This window comes from Aedes aegypti, unplaced genomic scaffold (genome assembly GCF_002204515.2).
Source record: "Aedes aegypti strain LVP_AGWG unplaced genomic scaffold, AaegL5.0 Primary Assembly AGWG_AaegL5_hic_scaff_184_PBJ_arrow, whole genome shotgun sequence".
NCBI lineage: Eukaryota > Metazoa > Arthropoda > Insecta > Diptera > Culicidae > Aedes > Aedes aegypti.
The window spans coordinates 8,100-29,802 of NW_018735323.1; the positions used below are offsets into that span (position 1 = coordinate 8,100).

The 21,703-nt window shown below is 38.1% G+C and overlaps 2 long non-coding RNA genes across 2 annotated transcripts; both read left to right on the forward strand.

The window, feature by feature from the left end:
- The first annotated feature begins 1,486 nt into the window (after positions 1-1,486).
- On the forward strand, positions 1,487-2,755 carry LOC110680790. Its single transcript, XR_002502988.1, has 2 exons — positions 1,487-1,631; positions 1,710-2,755. It is a non-coding gene; the product is annotated as an uncharacterized LOC110680790 (long non-coding RNA).
- A 63-nt stretch (positions 2,756-2,818) lies between these two features.
- Positions 2,819-3,929, forward strand: LOC5575197. The gene is made up of 2 exons (XR_002502989.1): positions 2,819-3,129; positions 3,205-3,929. It is a non-coding gene; the product is annotated as an uncharacterized LOC5575197 (long non-coding RNA).
- The last annotated feature ends 17,774 nt before the right edge of the window (positions 3,930-21,703 follow it).

Consider the following 21,703-nt stretch of genomic DNA (forward strand, 5'->3'; position numbering starts at 1 on the left):
CTTGTAGAAGATCTCAATGCTTGTAGTCGACATAAAAAAAATAAGTGGAGGAAGTGGGTAGCAGTGTCCAAAACGAAACTTTACTACATGCTTATTTCGTGCATATCATAGCTATTCTTTTCACAACAAATTCACCCTTCTTTTTAAAATAAGCTGTTCTTCAGAGCATTGCAGTGTAGTTGTGTTAATCTCATCAAAATAAGAGGACAAACCCAAACAAAACATAGTATGTAAAAGTTGTTTTATGAAAATCTAGTCCCTTTTTTATCTCCTAATATTTGAAAAAATCATTTTTAAGACAAACTTGTATGAGTATTAATAAGGATTCGTATAATTTTCTCTCCACCTTCTTATAAGAATTAGTCTCAAAATGTTATGGATTCGGGGTAATGGCGTTCGGGGTAGTGACCCATTCGGGGTAATGGCTTTCGGGGTAATGGTGTTCGGGGTAATGGCATTCGGGGTAGTGGCGTTCGGGGTAGTGTCATAGAGTCGCACTATTAATATCTCATGGAGGCCTCATTTCATTTATTTAGTTAACATCTGGACAGATATCAGTGATGAATCAACCATATTACACCGTGGTTGCATCACTCCATCCTCGGCTCTGTCCCACCAAAATCGTTGTGCACTTGATCTGCCCACCTTACTCGCGGTGCTTAGGCATTCTTGGAAACCCTTCTTCTTCTTCCTGGTATTGCGTCCTCATTGAGACAGAGCTATCTTCAGCTTGGGAGCATTTCTATAGTTTGTATTGGGAGCACTGACAGCATTATTTGCCTAAGTTGCAATTTTTTGCATTCGTGTAGCAGGCCCCAGAAAAATCATGGAAATTTACATTACGAAAAGATGTTGCACTACCCGGCCAAAAAATCCAAACATCTTGTGCATGGCTTTGCTTTATATCCGCGGAAGTTACCACTAGGTTTTAATTTATTTATCGGCATATCGGTCTATTTTGCTCGAAGTAAGAGGGAGCATGGAGAAGAAAGCAATGAATACTAGATGGATAGGTACCGTAAGGGAACGGCGAGAGAAATTGGATAAGATGTTGAAGAGGGCATACCATATGAAACAGTATTACTTGAAACGTCACTTCCTTGTGGCTAACGTCCCCTATGGGAACGGCTTGGGTGTGTTTTGAGAATGACACTACCAAGACAGCCAAGGCTGTGTGCTAAATGGGATAAAACCTCTCAGCTTTGTGTATTTATGAGCAATTCAACACTTATTAATTGAAAGATTTCTTTACCAATTGATCATATTTACATCTGTATATCGTAGATACTCTATGCCATGAGAAGACAAGAAAATTTTTCACTTTAACAGATTCTCGACAGACGGGATTCGAACCCGCCACCCTCAGCAAGGTCTTGCTCAATAGCTGCGCCCGTTTTACGAATATGATTGTAGTAAATATCAAACGAACTAAATCCAGCGGTAATTCCCCTCTGCAATATCGCACCGCAGAACCTATACTTAACGGTAGCTGCAGATCATTTCACTTTTAGCGCTTACGTTGTTCACAGATCAACTGTTCGGTATTGCGTTAGACAAAAAAAAAAAAATGCGTATTATTATTGGTTCAGTTTTTTTGGCTTTGACATTAGCCATTGTTGATGCCCAACGAGGTAAAAATATCAAAAAACATAACATGATATCACACCGTTGCTGATGACGTTGAAGTACTAATCTACAGTTAATTTCAGTCAATGAAGTGTACATGTCGTGCGGTTCCGCATGCCCAGCAACATGTGAGTCGATCAAAAGTGTGGAGCTCACGAGGTGCATCACTCAGTGCATAGAAGGATGGTTCTGTGAGGGCGAATACGTGCGGAATGCTGCTGGAAACTGTGTTAAGCCGTACGAGTGTCCATAGTGATTGTATTCGAATTTGGTAACGATCATGATCGTTAATGATTGGTTAATAAAAATAAAGTGATAAGTTAAATGGTGTTGCGGGAATACGTTAGTAATTCAGATATTCGGTATACAGTGATACCTCCATGAGTCGATGTTCCATGACTCGATATCGACTCATGGAACCATACTAAAAACAAAATTTCATGGTTACTATGATGGTCCCCTCAAAGGGCTTCCCATAGCATTGCTGTTCCATGACTCGATATTTCCTTGAGTCGATGGTCCCTTCAATATCGACTCATAGAGGTTTCACCGTACTAGTTCTCGGAAGCAATACAGGGTAAAGAAGGATTATAATATATTGGTCACTTCTTTAGTTTGAATCTCAGTACTTCAAGTCTATGTTAACTCTCGTCAATATGCTTCTGTCGTGATGATTCTGCATTGTTGAAGTCAAACTTTCACTGTACTGTACTTCAATCAAAGACAAAATAGAGATACAAAAGTTCAGCTTATAATGGATACCGCTTCTAGTACTACATTCGATCGCTTTGTTATTACGCTCAGTATCCAAGTTTTGATGATCTTATTAAACTTTCTCATGAACCTCATGAACTAATCCCAGAACACAGTTATTTTCTTTCAAAATTGCTTTGTTTTTTGTAAAGCTTGGAAAAACTTCAAAAGTTATGTCTCTGAAATCACGAATTCGAGAGCCCATAAAACTATATTCGATATTTTGTTCAAGATAACGTGAACTTATTTCACATGCGCTGTCGAAAACAATAACGCATGCGAAGAATCAACCAACAGATAGTTGATAGAGTGCGCATAGTACTCTCGTTCTGTATGTACACAAATTCTTTCTGCTCTCGGAAGTTTTAAAAACTATCTAAAGCAATAAAACAGTATTTCTCAGTACTACATAAACAGTTCTTTCCAGTGCTTTATTTTTCTACCCATTGATCTCTTTTCAATTCTTGTTTGGACCCGGTCTTTCCAAAGAAAATGATTATTATTTTGAACAAGTATAATTGGAGTAAATACCAAACGAGCAGGTTCCACCGGTAATTCCCCATTGCAAACGATCGCACCACACATCCAATGTTTAAAGGCAGTTACAGATCATTTCACATTCAGCGCTTACGTTGTTCACAACCCAAAACGTAGTTAGGTGTCGTGTTGCTTAAAAAACAAAAATGAGATTCATCATCGGTGTAGTTTTCTGTTTGGCTTTGGCATTAGCCATTGTTGGTGCCCAACGAGGTAAAGATAAAAAACCTTACATGATATCACACCGCTGCTGATGGCATTGAAACGCTAATCTACAGTTAATTTCAGCTAATCAGGAGTATAAAGAATGTGGCTCAGCATGTCCACCAACATGTGAGTCAATCAAACGGGAGCCCATGATGTGTATCGCTCAGTGCAAAAGTGGATGGTTCTGTAAGAGTGGGTACGTGCGGAATGCTGCTGGAAAGTGTGTAAAGCCATCTCAGTGTCCAAAGTGATTGTTACGATCATGATCATTCGGTAATGATTCGTTTCAGGTAATCGGCATAATAGTTCTCGAGAGGTTGAATTAAAATTGATCTTTAGTTTGATTCTCAATATTTCAAATCTATGCTATAACTCCTCAATGTTCTCCTCCTAAAGCGCAATGCTTTTGTATTGTTGAAGTCATACTCTCAGTGCAGTTCAAAAGATATTGCATTAATATGCCTCACTAATCAATAAATAACACAGAAAAAAATATTTAATTTTCAATGTGATGTAAACTGTAGTCTACTGTAAAAATAAATCAAATTCGTGTGTTGTTACAGCTTCATGTAAATTCAAATGAATATACATTCAATTCTCAACTAAAAATGGTTGAATATTACATGATCGTGTAAATTTAAAGTGAATTCGATTGAAAAATAATGGTTTAGTCGTTGAAATTTAGGTTTATTTCGATGCTCCAAATATGTGCATGAAAATAAACTTAAATTTACAACATATATTTAGCTGTGAAATGCATAGCTTAATTACATTGAATGTAAAGCAATTCATGTTGTCTTTTTTAAGTTAAACGTCTTTCATTCCAATTGATGACACTATTTCCGATTTGTTTTACTTCAAACAGAAGATAATAATAGGTCAAATTACAATTAAGATTTCGATGCGTTGCTTAACTTCACCCGGATATTCACACCACCACCATTATCATTGTCTTCCGTGTGGATAAAAACCTTCACCCAATTGAATCATCATCGAGGGGCAAAGCCAAATCAATTAGGAGCATCGAATAATGAGATCCCCATCAATGGGTATATGGACAAAAAAATCCCCAGGGACCCAGTATAATGCCATCATCATCGCCCCTTTTGACCACCAGGCGAAACGGGGAAGGCCATTCAGGTCGTCCCTGTCGTGATCCTTGCACGCATTTCGTTCGATGATTTCATTATCGCGCCATTTACCAGAGCACATGTAACAAGCTGTGAGGAGCGCGAAGAGCATGGCGTGAACCATAAAAAGGGCCATAAATTGCAATTTACCTAATTGAAACAGAAGCTCCAACTTCAGGTCCTGCCGTTGTCTTCATCATGGTGGAAGAACGTCGGCTTCCGTTTCTAATCGGGTCTCAAGCGAACCGGGCAAGGCTCACATTACTTACGTGTGAGCACATTCCGCAGTTAGTTGACTGAGGTATCGATTGCTTTCTAGCTGGCTTGTACCAATGCACAATGGTCAGAATCGACAATTTAGTGATAAAAATCAGTTGCGCTTTCGTACCCTCGTTCTTTGCGTTCACAAAGGAAGTTTGTTTAACCTATTAGGAGGTAACTTCTTCTTTCGTTTATTTACTGAATATGATTGAAACTACGAACAAGATCAAGGGTGAACCGCTGAATTCTCCACTTCTTTCTAAAAAAGTGAGTTTTGAAACTGTCACTAAACGGGCAAAAATGTAAGAAAGGACCAAGGATGAAATGGTTACTGTTGATAATTGTATCGAAACTATCGAACTTATTTTAGACAAATTTTCCGAACACCATATCGTAGCAGCCTCTATCCCATCTTTGATTTAAGTGAGGAAACAAAGAGTCAGTGCTGAGAATGGTAATAGCTGAGACGAGACTCGCGAAGATGGTCTTCTTTTTCTGTGATTGCTGAGTTTTTTCTTATTCCACTTTGTGTTTATACGAATCATGCGCAAGCCGGTCAAACCCTCACATAAACCTCTCAGTAAAAAAAACGTAGCAGACATCAGAAATAACTAATCTTGTGTTTAGATTTAGGGTAGATGTACCAATAGTGGAGGTACTAAGCACGCTAGATTTTCACTTAACCGCAGAAATTCAAGAAGCGCAATTAATGTACATTAGACTGGCCTTAAACAAAAAGTTGTAAACTTAACGGGGCACCCCCTAGATATGAGCCTTAGGGTAAGAAAAACGCTCTCTCAAAATTTAAACTCAATCGGTTGCTCCAACAGCTGGCGCAATCGTTATGAAGATTGTATGGGATATTCGTCTCAAATATATTGAAAATTGACCCTATGTCACTGTTACGTTCCGTATACCAATTGTTCGCGTTCAAAAAAGCCCAGAGTGACAAATACACTAGTTGATAACCTAATGAACATAATTGCAGAAGGTTGTATCTGTATTTAATCTCATTTTCATTACTGTTTCAGTTGTTGAAAGTTAGGCCTAGATCAGCACTCCCGTACAGTCACTTATATGCATGCGACAAGTGCCTCAGCTCGCCCAGCGTCATAGGTGGCTATGATGCGCTTAGTGGTTACCTCCAAGCTATGTCGAAGAAATACAAGCAGTATTGCATGATATACTAGGGCGGTTCAAAATTCAAAAATGTTTGAAAATCCATTCTCCCGTATGCTCCTTACCATCCTTACCATAAAAATAGTGTTCTGTGAAATTTTCAGCTTTCTAGGTGGTGATTTAAAGGTGGCCCAAAGACAATATAGGTTTGTATGGAAATTACTATGGAGAAATTTTGAGATATGATCCAAACACGGTAGTTCTGTAATATTAATACAAACTTATTATCCCATATTGAAAACTCGTTCTTCAAACCATAATGAATAAATTTGCTGAAGAGAGAAATTCAATCCGAAGGATAGCAGAAGAGATATCCATGAGTATGTTTGCTATTATTTAGCTTAATATGGGATTATAGCCCTGCAAACATGTACAAAAATCCCAAATAAAATTAGCTCGAAAGGGATTTGTTTCTTCAGCAACATCCTTCATTAAGGTTTGAAGAATGAGTTTTCAATATGGGATGATAAGTTTCTACTTACAATACAGTACTAGAGTGTTTGGATCATATCTCAAAATTTCTCCATAGTAATTTCCATACAAACCTATATTGTCTTTGGGCCACCTTTAAATCACCACCTAGAAAGCTGAAAATTTCACAGAACACTATTTTTATGGTAAGGATGGTAAGGAGCATATGGGAGATTGGATTTTCAAACATTTTAAAATTTGAATTGCCCTAATGATATACTTCAGATGGTTAAAACACCAACTTTATTAATTTTGATCGTGGTACAATCTTCTACAATATTCTTCGCTATTATATCAAGTAGTGTTTTTGAAATTCTGGGTCCAATTGAACGCGATCATCAATTTTCCTGAACCAAACAGTAGATGATGTGCTGTTGCTCATATGTTTGAGCTGAAAATCCCATATTAACTTCAATTCAAATGCGCCAGCTCACAGCTCATGGAACGACCAAATGAGCTGAATTTTTCAGAAAGGTTTCCTCTAACCCCAAGAAATAATCCTGGGGTGCCCCGTGAAATCATACAACTTTATTTTTCTCCCATACTGAGCTGGGCCAGTCTAACGTACATGTTAATGTTGTAACGGGAAGGAACGATCATTAACTTAATGAGAAAAATGATTTCATCGCACTAACCCACGGCATGTCAGTGAAAAATAATACCTCCACTATTGGTACACTGTTCCTTTAGTTGCGGTATATTTTTAATTTGTGTTCCTATAGTTGCGGTATCCGTTGATTTCTTATGGGATCCTCCACTACAGGAACACTTTACCGCAACTACTGGTACAAGGAAGAAAGGTTTTAGCAATTTCAGTGATATTTCGTCAGTTTTTGAAGCAATTTGAATGCTCTTTTCAACTATTCCGTATACCAATAAGCCAATACGTCGATTGGCAGTGTCGGTTCTGTGGCTAATGTAATAAAATCAGTGAAAATGGCACTACCACAATTATAGGAACACCCACAACTAATGGAACTCTTACCCTACCGGCAACTTTAGAAAAAAGTGTTCCGCCGACTTTGAATAACAGATTATTTTGAATACAATACCTTTCGTTTTTTCAGCTATAAAAACGGCGGGCTGCATTTGACATTTCGTGTTAGCGGAACCTGGGCTGCATATGACGTTGAATTTTTCCACTTCGCGAGTCTCTCTCAGGGTAACAGTAGTAGGCTTGAAATTCGAGAAACTCATGTGGCTCTTCCCAGTACAGTAGTTCAAAAACGTGAATCTCATCAAGTAGCCTATGTTTGAATGCATGAATTTTCTACATCATAAGTGTCATTGAAAGCTCTAAATGCGAGAAATACAGTGGGAAATAGAACGTTTTTTTACAGTAATTTAGAGTTGCCCTTAGCAATGGGTGTTTTGCTGTTTGTAAGGCTTTTTGCCAACAGCAGTGATGGGCGTGAGATTCACTGGCTTTGCTGACTTTGCTTAGCTACTGTAGAGTGAATTTCAAGATTTTTCCCATCCATGCAAAGAATGCTGCCTCTCGTGATTGGTTGTTCCGACTCCTTCTCAAACATCTGGCATCTCAGTTAACGATTGCAGTTGAAAGAATGCATAACTATTAAGTTTAAATGGAACAACAAATCCATAAGCGACCAGTCTGTTTTAAAACAAGTAGGTAAAAGAAAGGGAAAATTTCTGATTAGAATTATAGCAGGATTCACTTTAGTGCATGCCTTCAGGACATATTCCTTTAAAAAATAGCTGTTCTATATGGAAATATTAGTGACTAGCTTATCCAACGAAATCTTGAAAGAACAGCCTATTTAAGAAAGAAGGGCAAATTTCTGGTGAAATGTTTGCAGCTATGACGTGAATGACCACTGTAACAACGTGATGCTTTGGCAAACCTATATTCAGAGAAAGGAAATATTTGTTGAAAAACAAAATTGAAGTATGAAAACCACCAAGAAGTACAAATAGCAGTGAGCACGCAGCTGTTCAGCAAGACCATTTGAGGGTTATGGACGTTGAGCATTTCCTTGGCAACCCTGGGCATAGAGGCACATGCATAAGAATGGTAAATTGGTCAAAGAAAGCTCTCAGTCGATAAAAGGCTTATTTTATTAAAAGCCCATTCACAAATTTCGTAACGCTGAAGGGGGCAACAAATGTTGTGGGTTGTCCTCAAAATGTTACAGGCCATACATAATATGTGAAATTTCCATACAAAAAATGGTACAAGGGGGTGGGTAGGTGTAAAAATAGCAATTTTTTGGCGTCAAGAAATTTGTGAATGAACCCTTGAACTGCGAATGTGCCCACTGAGTTGATAAACAGGCACTCTCTCAGAAATAATTAGAAGAAGGTAGTTGCTAACAAGATATTTCGAAAGAATAGCTGACATATAAAAGAAGGGAAAATATATGATGAACATTTTACCGACGAATTTTACGCACCATTAATTACCAGCTTTACCCTTTGGGGCCTTGATTTTTTTCCAAGAACTATTATACAGTTTTTGAACGCCTTTCAATAGTTTTGGTGCTACAAAATGATAAACATAACAGAAGAAATGATGACAAATATTTTTTGGGAGTTGCTAGGTCTTCCAAACTGCTCTTGAGTTCATTACTTGAAGTCAATGCTTGTAATAACAACCTTGTTCATCATACAAGGTGATGAACTGTTAATCTACCGTATATTCTGAAGCTTCTGAGTGTTCAGCCCAATATTTATCAGATCATTTCGTAATGTTCTAGATTATCCTAACTTGTCGCGGATGTTCAGTACATAAAGATCTACAACGCGATGAGAGTCAGGATTTAGTGGTAATAAATTAAATTACCACGAAACGAAGCACTTCCGAAACATGGTGTATTCCGACAAAGTTTCCAGTCATAATTAGCGACATCTATTGGGAAGCATCCATAAATTATGTCACGTAAAAATATACTATTTTCAAACCCCTGCTTTTCACCTTTTGTTTGAGAACAATTTGTGAAAACGTCAGTAGAGCCTAAATGCGTAAACGAGTAGAAACACGTTTTGAATGTATGTGTTTGTCGACGAATCTTCTCCTTTTTTCTTGGCATATCGTTCCCACTGGGAGGAAGCTGGCTTCTCAGCTTAGTGTTAGTTTAGCACTTCCACATTTGTTACCTGAGATCTTTCTCAGCTAATGACCTTTTTACATGGATATATCGTGTGGCAGACATACTCTGTGCCCAAGGAAGTCAAGACTCTTTCCTTTACGAAAAGATCCGGTAATCGTCATACAAATCTCGAGCTCTACTTCTTTTTTGCAATCGTGCAACACGACTATCCGTGTAGAGGTGTCACTACTGTACTGTCACAGACAAACAGACGTAACACTCTGAGAAGCTCATGGTACATGCGTTTAACGATGAATTTGAATTTCATTTGACCGACGCGATCGTTTCACCAAAGGCGCTAGTGTTCGACCGCTTTGACTTTTGATAGTGTACACTCTGCTGAATGATGCGAACAAAACTTACAGGCAATTCGTGTAGTAGTGTGCGTGTTAGGCAAACGTCAACTAAAATCCATCATGGCAGACAGTGCTTCGCGCGGTTCTTGCAACAGATGGCAGTGTGGACTATAAGACTACACTGTAAACCGGCATTACCCTTTAGGAGTAAAAAATACCCTTTTTTCAATGATATATGAGCTGTCAAAATAACGGGTACTTAAAAAGTTTCAAAGAGGGTATTTTTTGCCCTCTTGTTAGTTTGGGCATTTACCCATTAAAGAGTGAAAAAATACTTTAAAGAGTATTTGAATGGAGTCGCAACTTCGAATCAGTGAGATCCTAAAAGTTCCTCAAAACTATTTTAATTGCTATTTAACGGTAAGAATTTTCAATCCCTATCAATTAAATCATCGAACGACCTTGAAGAATATTTATATATGATTTTTTTCAGATTGAACCAATGCAGAACGGGTGAAAGAAGATGCGAGCTGGAACAAACGAAGACCTCGATAAAATCATTAAATCTTCCAAGCTGTCCTGATTTCTTCAATGAGATGCCGGTTGAGCATTGCATGTTGGGGTTCATTTATAAATTGTTTTATATGTTTGTAAATAAATGTTGTATTTCAATTTAGTTTTATTAATCTTCTCTTATTTTTCAACAAAACAATATATTTTATAAGGTTATTCCAGAGAGAGAGAAAGTGGGCAAAATTTACACATTTTATTGTTTTCTTCAAACCAAATAATGGGTAAAATTTACACCTTAATTTGACGTACAGGCGGTTTACCCATTAAAGAGTACAAGCACTGTACTCTTTTTATGAGTTAAACTAGTTTCTCTCAAAGAGGGTACTTTTTTACCCTTTAAAGGGTACTTTAGTCTTACAGTGTATCCATGAGGACACTTCGCGATTGGGTTGACAGCTCAAAGTGCAAGCACAGTGAACACTAAACTTACCGAAATTTCGTTAAGCGTCATCAGTGCTTACCAATCTCCTTTGTTCCCCAAACGAATCATTCTATCGATATTTACTCCTCTTTATTGATGTTAATCAAACCCTAGCAGCAAACCATGCGACCAGAGCCGATCCAGGTTCACAGATTTCGATTGGTTATGTAAGCGAAAACAACTGCTATTACGGACTAGGCTACGACTGTAGATTTCAGGGACTGCTGCAGGGCATTGCGGATGACCCTGAGTATCTCAAAAGTATTTAGCAATACCATTTGATCACACGGAAAGTTCAGTGAACCTGGTAGATTCTTCTTCTTCTTTTTCTTGGCGTAACGTCCCCAATGGGACAAAGCCTGCTCCTCAGCTTTGAGTACTTTCACAGTGTGGCAGGCACGAAGATAAAGGGTGTCCACGATGAAATTGCCACACACAAAATTGATTCGCAAAATTGGAGGTTTCATCCGATTGCCATCAATTTTCAGGGATTGAGAAATAACTATTAAAACTTCATTTTACCATTTTACTCGTATTTTATTAACAGTCCATACGGAAATGCCCGCACCTTGGCCTTAACCCCGGCCATGAGATTCTGCACAACCTGTGAATCAATCGTTTTTTGCATGTGAACCCATACTTTCTTCAGTTCCTCTACTGTCCTCACTACCTTAGGTTGTTTACACACCTAATTTCCGAAATCGACTTCGGTAAAACGGATTGCCGAGAATCCAACAGCCGAGTCTCGGTAAAATATTTGCTGAATCTCGACAAAACTTTTACCGAGATTACCGAATTACCGAATCTCGGTAACGTTTGCCGAAATCTCGGTGAAAAATTTGGTTTGCCGAGATTCGGTAAAATTTTAACGATATTTCGGTAAAAAGTTTACCGAGATTCGGCAAACGAAATCTCAGCTGTTGGATTCTCGGCAATCCGTTTGCTGAGGTCGGCAAAATAATTTAAGTGTGTAAGAAGGTGCTGCTTCATAATCGCCTAGTAGTTCTCGATGGAGCGGAGCTCCGGAGTGTTGGAAGTGTTGAACATTTTCGGCACGAAATTGACCTTATTATCCGCATACCACTTCAGCACGTCCTTGGAGTAGTGGCATGAGGCCAAATCCGGCCAGAAGATTGTTTGGACGTTGTGGGCCTTCAGGAGAGGGAGCAGCCGCTTCTGGAGGCACTCTTTCATGTACACTTGTCCGTTCATCGTGTCCTAGGTCACGAAAGGTGCACTCCGCTTCCCGCACGTGCAGATGGCTTACCAAACCAGGAATTTCTTCGCAAATGTGGACCTCTTTTGAGTGCGGACATGCTCCGGAACGCTGAACTTATCCTTGGCCGTGAAAAACAGGTTGCCGGGGATCTGTTTGAAGTCGGCCTTCACATATGTTTCGTTGTCCATGAAAGTATGGATTTACATGCAAAAAACGGTTGATTCACAGGTTGTGCAGAATCTCATGGCCGGGGTTGAGGCCAAGGTGCAGGCATTTACGTATGGACTGTAAATAAAATACGAGTAAAATGGTAAAATGAAGTTTAATAGTTATTTCTCAATCCCTGAAGTTTTGATGGCAATCGGATGAAAACTCGAATTTTGCGAATCAATTTTGTATGTGGCAATTTCATCGTGGACACCCTGAAATTGTAAATTTCGAGAATTGAGTTTCGGGATAGTCTGAACGTCGTAGAATATCCCAGGACATGAAAAGGCATCTGAAGCAGCGTTTTTCTTGACATAATAGGTATGTATTACCAAGTACGAACATCAATTGTATTTACAAAAGGCATTTTAAGCTACTTTTATACTAATTATTCTATTTGTCAGACTTCTGCATGCTCAGGATGTTCTAGGTTGCCAAGTAGGACATTAAGGCATACAACTAAAATTTTTCCCTGACAGGGAAGTATATTTGCAAGGACTATTCCGAAGACAGTAAATTTTATTTATTGGTTCTTTTTATACAGCCATTTTCCGACTGCGGTCATAAATGACCGTGCCGGCCCCAAAGGGAAAAAAATTATCATTTTAGCGAGAAAAGTTACTAGAACAAGGGTAGACCTGAAGTTCTGAACTCCAGGGTAAATTGGAGGGCCTGGAATATCACCAACGTTCCTTGAAATAGCCAATTGGTCTATGAGAAGGTTCTGTGAACATGGTAGATTATATAACTTCACTCAGTTTAGAAGGAAATATTACTGGAAAAATAGTAGACCTGAAGTTCTGAAGTCCTGGGGAAATTTTGAAGGATCTGCAATACCACAATCGTTCCTTGAAACAGCATATTGATCCATGAGAAGGTTCAGTCAACATAGTAGATTATATAACTTCACTCAGTTTAGAAAGAAAATTTACTGGAACAAGGGAAGACCTGTAGTTCTGAACTCCAGGGTAATTTGGAGGGCCTGGAATACTCCAAACGTTCCTTGAAATATCTTTTTGATTCGTGAGAAAGCTCAGTGAACATTAAATAACTTCATCGTTAAGTAAGAAAATTTTTTAGAACAATTGTAGATCTGAATTTCTAAACTCCGGGGTAATCTGGGTTGCTCGGAATACCCCAAACGTTCCTTGAAACAGCTAATTGATCCGTGAGAAAATTCAGTGAACATGTTAGATTTTATAACTTCACACAGTTTAGCGAGATAAATTACTTGAACAAGTGCAGACCTGAAGTTCTGAACTCCAGGGTAATTTGGAGGGCCTTGTGGCATGTGCATCCCACATGTTAGCAAATCCCATTTCCAAACTTTAAGGGACCACTCTAGTGGCACCCCACAAAGAAAATAGCAAACGTTTTACAATGCCATCGAACTGATTTATGCGGCGAACGAATATGAGCCCATAAAGCAGTTCGATGACTTAAAGCCTGACCCGGCAGAAAATAGGCTGGGATCATATTACATTCTGAACACGCAAACAGCGTGTGGTCGTCAAGCGCAATTCGGTTTGGCGCAATTAGCCTTCTCCGTATCTCTCTCTCTGAGCATTCTCTTTTTCGGTGTCGATCACTGATTGGTGATCAAATACATAACAATACATAAGTGCTTTCAAGTGTCTCCGAACTAAATAAGTGTCAAAATAATTTTGGATAACTGAATAAATCAATTCTGTCTTGACCCTCAAACCGAGAGGTTCGTTTGCCATTTTAATTATCGAGGATGATGACAACCAAAAAGGAGATTTCTACATGGCGACCGTGACAGACTACCAAAGTGAAAAAGTGTGAAAAACAGTTGTGAAGATTTTGAAGTGAAGATTTTGCACCATGACGGTGACATCGATCTTAATTATAATGCTAGCATTAATTTTGATGTGCGCAACAGTGGCATTAATGCAGCAAATAATCACCGAGTGGGCTAAAGGAATGGAAAAGGCACAATTTGCCATATTAACGAACTAACTGAAGTGAAATAAAACGGACAAGGAGCGTTAGAACAGTGTAGTTTGAGTGAATCAGCAACATGGGCACTACGGAGTCCAAGAACACGGAAAATAAAGGTGACCCACAGGTCCAAGTACTCAATAGATTAGAAGTACACGAAAGTTTACACCAGAAAAACGATATTAAACTGAACATTATTCTAATACTAGTAGTACTACAACTACTAATCATGTTTTACCGCATGTATAAGGAACATTCACGGAAGCAAGCTTTAAAAGCTGCGAAGAGTGTGTCGGCTTTAAATAAACTAAGTGAGGTTTAAAAAAAAAGTGTCAAACAGTGTCGAACTCGAAAAACGGTCAGTTTTTTTTTCAGGCATCTATCTCGCCTCTAAGAGATAAACAGTGGGGCAGTAGCCCATAATAAAGAAAGTAGCCGAATCTAACATGATGAATGAACGCGAGACCCTTGCCTAAGGCCGGCAACAGTAGCAGCGAATAGCAGCAGAAAAATGAATCATCATTAAAAGCGAGCGTAGAGGAGTGCGCCTCCGCCGCAAGGAACAGCAATCGAACCAGAATTCAGCGTCGAGGAGTGCGCCTCCGCCAAACGGGTGGAATGGTTGTAAGATAAGTAAAGGATTTGTTTTTACTTTTAATGTTTATAGATATAAGATTAGCAAAATATTAATGATACAGCTTGAAGAGGATGTTGGTCAGTTGATTAGACTTGCCAATAATCTAAAAAAGTCCATAAATACGAATTATAGAACCGAAACTCTTCAAGCAAATTTAAATATGCTCATGAACTCTATGCCGATGTTGAACAAGACTTATAGAGTTCGAAGAGGAAATATCGTTAACAAATTTAAACTTTCTGATTAAATCTTCAAGACAAGCATATTTTGAAATAACCGAAATAATAAAACGGAAAATAAAAGTAAACGACGCGAAATCAGGAGTCATAAATATCACGACAATGGCGACTCCTAAAGTCGATCTGAAATTGGGCACAGCCCTAGTGCAAATGTGCGACGGCACATCAGAACATTTAACAACTTTTCTGGACGCAGTGAGGTTGTTTCACTCAAACGTAGAGGAAACATTTGCGGGGGCAACCCCTGCCCAGAAAAATGCTGCCGAAGCCACGGTGGTGCGGTTCGTAAGAACTCGTTTAACCGGCAAAGCTCGTCAGGCCGTGAATGAAAATCAAACCCTTAACGAAACTCTAGACGCTGTTAAAAATCACTGCATGTCAAAAATAACAGCAGAAAACCTCATAGCTAAACTCGCTGCAATTAAACAAACGGACAACGTGACTGTCTTTTGTGAACAAGTCGACAAAATTATCGCTCAGCTAAAATCGGTGTATTTGGGTGACAACATACCTGAAGCTACAGCACAGAAAATGGCCACAAAACATGGCGTAGATGCTCTCATCAGGGGCACTAAGAACAATGAAGCACGCATTGTTCTTAAAGCAGGCAATTTTACCAATATTAATGATGCAATTCAGAAATTGCAAGAAAATGCACAATCCAGCCCAATTACTGGAGAAACAAGTCAAAATATCACTCGAATAATGTGGACATCAAGAGATGGAGCTCGAGGTCGTGCTCGAGCCCACCAAACGCAAAATAATCGCGGCAGATGTCAACAGCACAACAGTGGAAATTTCCATCAGTACAACCATGGAAATTTTGGTCACAATCGCGGAAGTTTCCGTCAAAGCAGAGGATATCAGCGATATCCACATCAAAGAGGAGGTTGGTCAAGTCGTGGAAATTCATTTCCAAATCGTGGATTTCCTTTATCAAATCATGGAATGTTTATTGCCCAAAGTGCAAATGAGGGATATCAACAACAACTGCCAAGTTTTCAGCAGCAAATACCCCCTTTAGTATCGCCCGTGAACTATCAGCAGCCACAACGCCCTTTAGGGGTACAATCAATACAGCAACACCCTTTAGGGGTAACGTTCGGGCAGCATACGCAATAAATGTAGCTGCCTCGAATTTCGTATGTCTTAATATTGATGCATCAGAAACACCGTGCATCTTCATGGTGGACAGTGGATCTGATATATCAGTCTTAAAAGCAAACAAAGTTAAACCAAGCCAAATTTATCGACCAACGAACAAATGCAACGTAATCGGTATAGGGAATGGAACAACATCCACTCTAGGAGACACTTTAGTGCAAATCAAAATTTATAACCAAAATTTAGCCCAAAATTTCCACATCGTGGACGAAAATTTCCCAATTCCTACCGATGGAATTCTCGGTAGAGATTTCCTTGCAGGTTGCAAATGCAATATTGATTATAATACCTGGATATTGTCAATCAGAACTTCAGAAAACACCCTCGAAATTCCTATAACCAATCACCTGAGAGGTAAATACTTTATTCCACCACGATGCGAAGTATTAAAACGACTGCATTTTGGCAATATTGAGGATAGCGTTACCATAGCACAGGAAATTCAACATGGAGTTTTCTGTGCTAATGGCATAATTAGCACAAATTACCCTTATGTTAAAATCATGAACACTTTAGATGAAACGGTGCAAATTCCAAATGATTTTATACCAAAACTAGTACCAATCTCAAATTACGAAGTATTTAATATAAATAAATCAGCAAACAATACTCACAGGAAGCAAGCACTATTAAATGAATTGAAATTGAACGTAACTGATACAAAACTCAAAGGCAAGCTCGAAAATCTTTTTGAAGAGTTCAGTGATGTTTTCGCATTGACCGACGACGAACTGACAGAAAATAATTTTTACAAGCAAACGATACATCTAAATGATCCGAGTCCCACGTATATTAAAAATTACAGGATTCCGGAAGCACAAAAGCATGAGATGGAAATTCAAGTCCGAAATATGCTGAAAAATAAAATAATTCAAAACTCAGTTTCCCCGTACAATAACCCAATACTTCTAGTACCGAAAAAGTCCGCTACGGGCGATAAAACTTGGCGCCTAGTAGTGGATTTTCGCCAATTAATAAAAAAATAAGCCCAGATAAATTTCCATTGCCAAGGATAGATGAAATCTTAGACCAACTAGGACGAGCGAAGTATTTTTCGACGCTCGACCTTAAATCTGGATTTCATCAAATCCCGTTAAGTGAAGAAAGCAAAGAAATATACAGCTTTCTCATCGAATTCAGGGCACTATGAATTTAACCGATTGCCTGAATATTAGCCCGAATAGCTTTCAAAGGATGATGACGATTGCATTAAGCGGTCTTCCTCCCGAAACTGCATTCCTATATATCGATGACATCATTGTCATCGGGTGCTCAATAAATCACCATATTGCCAATCTTAAAGAAGTTTTTCAACGTTTGAGGAAATACAACCTCAAACTTAACCCTCACAAGTGCAATTTTTTTAAAGCAGATGTTACCTATTTAGGGCATCATATATCCGCAAGCGGAATACAACCTGACAAAAATAAATACACAGTCATTAAGAATTTTCCTGTACCAACGAATACAGACGAAACTCGTCGATTCGTTGCTTTTTGTAATTATTATCGTCGTTTTATACCAAACTTTGCTCTTATTACAAACCCGCTCAAATGTACTTCTAAGAAAAAACGTACCATTTCAGTGGAGTGATGCTTGTCCAACAAGCATTTGACTCCCTTAAACGGTCTTTACTATCACCAAATATCCTAAAATTTCCCGACTTTAGAAAAAGAATTTATTTTAACTACAGACGCCTCAAATGTAGCCTGTGGAGCAGTTCTTGCTCAGCTACATGATGGTGTTGAACTACCTATTTCATTCGCCAGTAAAGCTTTTACAAAAGGCGAATCCAACAAATCTACAATCGAACAGGAGTTGACCGCAATCCATTGGGCGGTTCAACATTTTCGACCATAACCTTTACGGTCGTAAGTTTAAAATAAGAACGGACCATAGGCCTCTTGTTTACCTATTCTCAATGAAGGAACCTTCTTCCAAACTCACCCGAATGCGACTGGATTTGGAGGAATTTGACTTCGAAGTGGAATATATAAAAGGAAGGTCTAACGTAGTATCAGATGCCCTTTCGAGAATTCAAATTTGTACTGAATCTCTCAAACAGATGTAATGTAGTAACACGATCCATACATAAAAGGCAAACAGGCGTTACACATCCTAACGTTCAGTCACAAAAGCCTGATCAACTTTTTGTGTACGAAACAGTTAGTAATGAGGAAGCTTTTGTTCTGCCGAAATTAAGTTTTGTACATAATATCGATAATTCACTAGATATAGTAATTTTTAATAAAAATTATACTAAGGGAACGGCCTTCGGGCTGAAAATCCAAAGTAATAACGACAATATAAATAAAATAGTAACAATACAAACAATAATGAAGGAATTGAAAAAGGGGCCCCAAAAATAACAAATAAAAGAAACAATTCATACATGCTAGCGATCGCAACAAAACGATCTTAATATTCAATACATTGATATTCAAAATTTAAACAAATCGGTAATGATATTCTAAGGAATACGACCATATTATTATTCGAAAAACCTAGGCTTTTTGACAAGTCAAGAACAGGTAAATAATGTACTAAACAAGTTTTCATAACTCGGCCCACAGGAGGACACCTAGGTATTAACCGGTTATACCGAAAAGTGAAATCCATGTACACGTGGCAGAATATGAAAGAAACCATATCAAACTTACGTCAATCTTGCGTAGAATGTAAGCTTAATAAAATTTTCCTTCAATTAATCTAAATTAGTAATTACATCAACACCAAGTCAAACCTTTCGATGTTCTGTCGATAGACACTGTCGGACCAATTTTCACTTACTGAGAAATGGAAATCGTTACGCCTGTAACTATGCAGTGTGATTTTACTAAATTCGTAAATAATCGTTCCGATACCAGATAAATCTTCATACACAATAGCGAAAGCAGTTGTCCAACATTGCATTTTAAACTTCGGACCCATGAAAAGTATAAAAACCGATCAAGGGAACGGAGTATAAAGGAGTGTTTGACGAAATAATGTAAGCTACTAAAAATATAAACCATACATGTTTATCTACCGCATATCATCCACAGACGATAGAGCATTAGAAAGAAACCATAGGTGTTTAAACGAATACCTACGGATTTTCTCTAATGAATCCAAATCAGATTGGGATGAATGGATACCACTTTACTGTTTTTCATATAATACTACACCGAGTGCAGACCATGAATACACACCCTTTGAGCTCATTTTTTGGAAGAAAGTGCAATGACATACAATTTTTGGCAACCCAAAAAATTGATCCACTTTATAACCATGATTCATACAATCACGAACTAAGATATAGATTACAGATTGCTCATTCAAAAGTTTTGCAGAAAATAGTAAAAAGTAAAAAACACTAAGGACAAATCGAATGAACGAAAACATTAAAACTACACCAATAAATATAGGAGATTTAGTATTCTTAAAATCCGAAAACAACTACAATTAGATCAGGTACATTCAGGACCTTATAAAATAATAAAGCTAACCGATTCAAACGCAACCATTACAAAAAGATAAGAAAACAGTTGAGGTACATAAATCTAAGGTTACTAAAATTATAAAAAAAATATATGCTGAAGCTTTTCCAAAGGGGGAAGGGAAGGAATTCAATAGAAAACATACATACATATAGACATGAATACAACATACATTGATACATCCAAACAAATAGCGAAAAGTTACAATTTTATAAAATAGAGAGGACTCGATAAAAAGAGGAATGAAAAATTATAGCATCCAAATTTTGTGAAGAGACACTTGAAATCATCTACAACCAATCACTTTCCGTTAGGGGGATGGTGGTGGCATGTGCATCCCACATGTTAGCAAATCCCATTTCCAAATTTTAAGGGACCACTCTAGTGGCACCCCACAAAGAAAATAGCAAACGTTTTACAATGCCATCGAACTGATTTATGCGGCGAACGAATATGAGCCCATAAAGCAGTTCGATGACTTAAAGCCTGACCCGGCAGAAAATAGGCTGGGATCATATTACATTCTGAACACGCAAACAGCGTGTGGTCGTCAAGCGCAATTCGGTTTGGCGCAATTAGCCTTCTCCGTATCTCTCTCTCTGAGCATTCTCTTTTTCGGTGTCGATCACTGATTGGTGATCAAATACATAACAATACATAAGTGCTTTCAAGTGTCTCCCGAACTAAATAAGTGTCAAAATAATTTTGGATAACTGAATAAATCAATTCTGTCTTGACCCTCAAACCGAGAGGTTTCGTTTGCCATTTTAATTATCGAGGATGATGACAACCAAAAAGGAGATTTTCTCTACAGCCTGGAATATCCCAAACGTTCCTTGAAAGAGCTTATTGATCCATGAGATGGTTTAGTGAGCATGTTAGATTTATTATAACTTCACTCAGTTTAGTGAGATAAATTACTGGAAACATAATGTAAAACCTGAAAAGTTCGGAAACACTAAGGGTAATTTGGAGGCCTAGAATCCAAAACGTTCCTTGGAATTAGCCTATTTGATCCGTGACAAGGTTCAGTAAAACTTGGTAAGTTATAATATCTTTAACTCAGTTTTTTAGCAAGATAAAAATACTGGAATAAGTGTAGACCTGAAGTTCTGAACTCCAGCGTAATTTGGAGCACCTATATATCCCAAACTTTCTGAACAGCCCTATTGGAAATGCATGAGAAGGTTTAAAGTGAATAGGAAAGATTTTATAAATTCACTCAGTTTAGCGAGATAACAATTTCTGGATAAGTGTAGCCCTGAAGTTCTGAACTCCAGGGTAATTTGGAGGGCCGGAATACTCCAACGTTCTTTAAAAACATCCTATTGATACGTGGCGAAAGTTTCAGTGAACATGGTAGATTATATAACTTCACCCAGTTTAGCAAGAAATACTACGGTAATAAAATGTTAGACATGAAAATTCAGATTTCAGGGTAATTTGGGAGGGCCTGGAAATACCCTCAAAACGTTTCCTTGAAAGTAGCCTTTTTCGTGACAAGGTTCAGTAAAAATTGTAGATTAATATAACTTCACTCAGTTTAGCGAGAAATACTACTGGAAACAAGTGTAGTCCTGAATTTTCCTGACTTCAGGTAATTTTGGAGGGTCTGGAATATCCCTAACGTTCCTTGAAATAGCTCTTGAGATTCTCAGAAGGTTGGTAAGATTTTATTTGGAATTTGTAATGTTATTGTTTTTTAACCCCAAACAATTACTGTTACGTTGTAGAATTTCAAGAGGTGGTGCTTCAGGACAGTTTGGAATACGTCTTAGAACATCCAGGAACATAGCAAGCAAGTGAAATAGTGTTTTTCGTTTAAAAAGAGTATTCTGTATTATCTAGCCTGAACACCATATATGTCAAAACAGCATTTCACGCTTCGTATGTACTTATAGTTCAATTTTCAAACTTCAGGATGTTCAGGATGTTCTAGTTTTTGTCAATTAGTCATAAAGGCATATAACTTCAAATATTTTCTCTGATAAAAGAGTATATTTGGACAACTTTTCCGAAGACAGTAATATGCCATTTTGTTCATATGGGTATCTTTTTTAACAGCTTTTTTGTACTGCGGTCAATTATACCGCGCAGGCCCCAAAGGGTTAATTATGGTGTGGTGCACATAGCATTCGGAACAAATGTTTAGTTTCTTACATAACGTTTCTAGTGGCCGAATTTAGCAGCGGAAACCGTCATGCTGCGGTCTATAACACAATAATAACATCA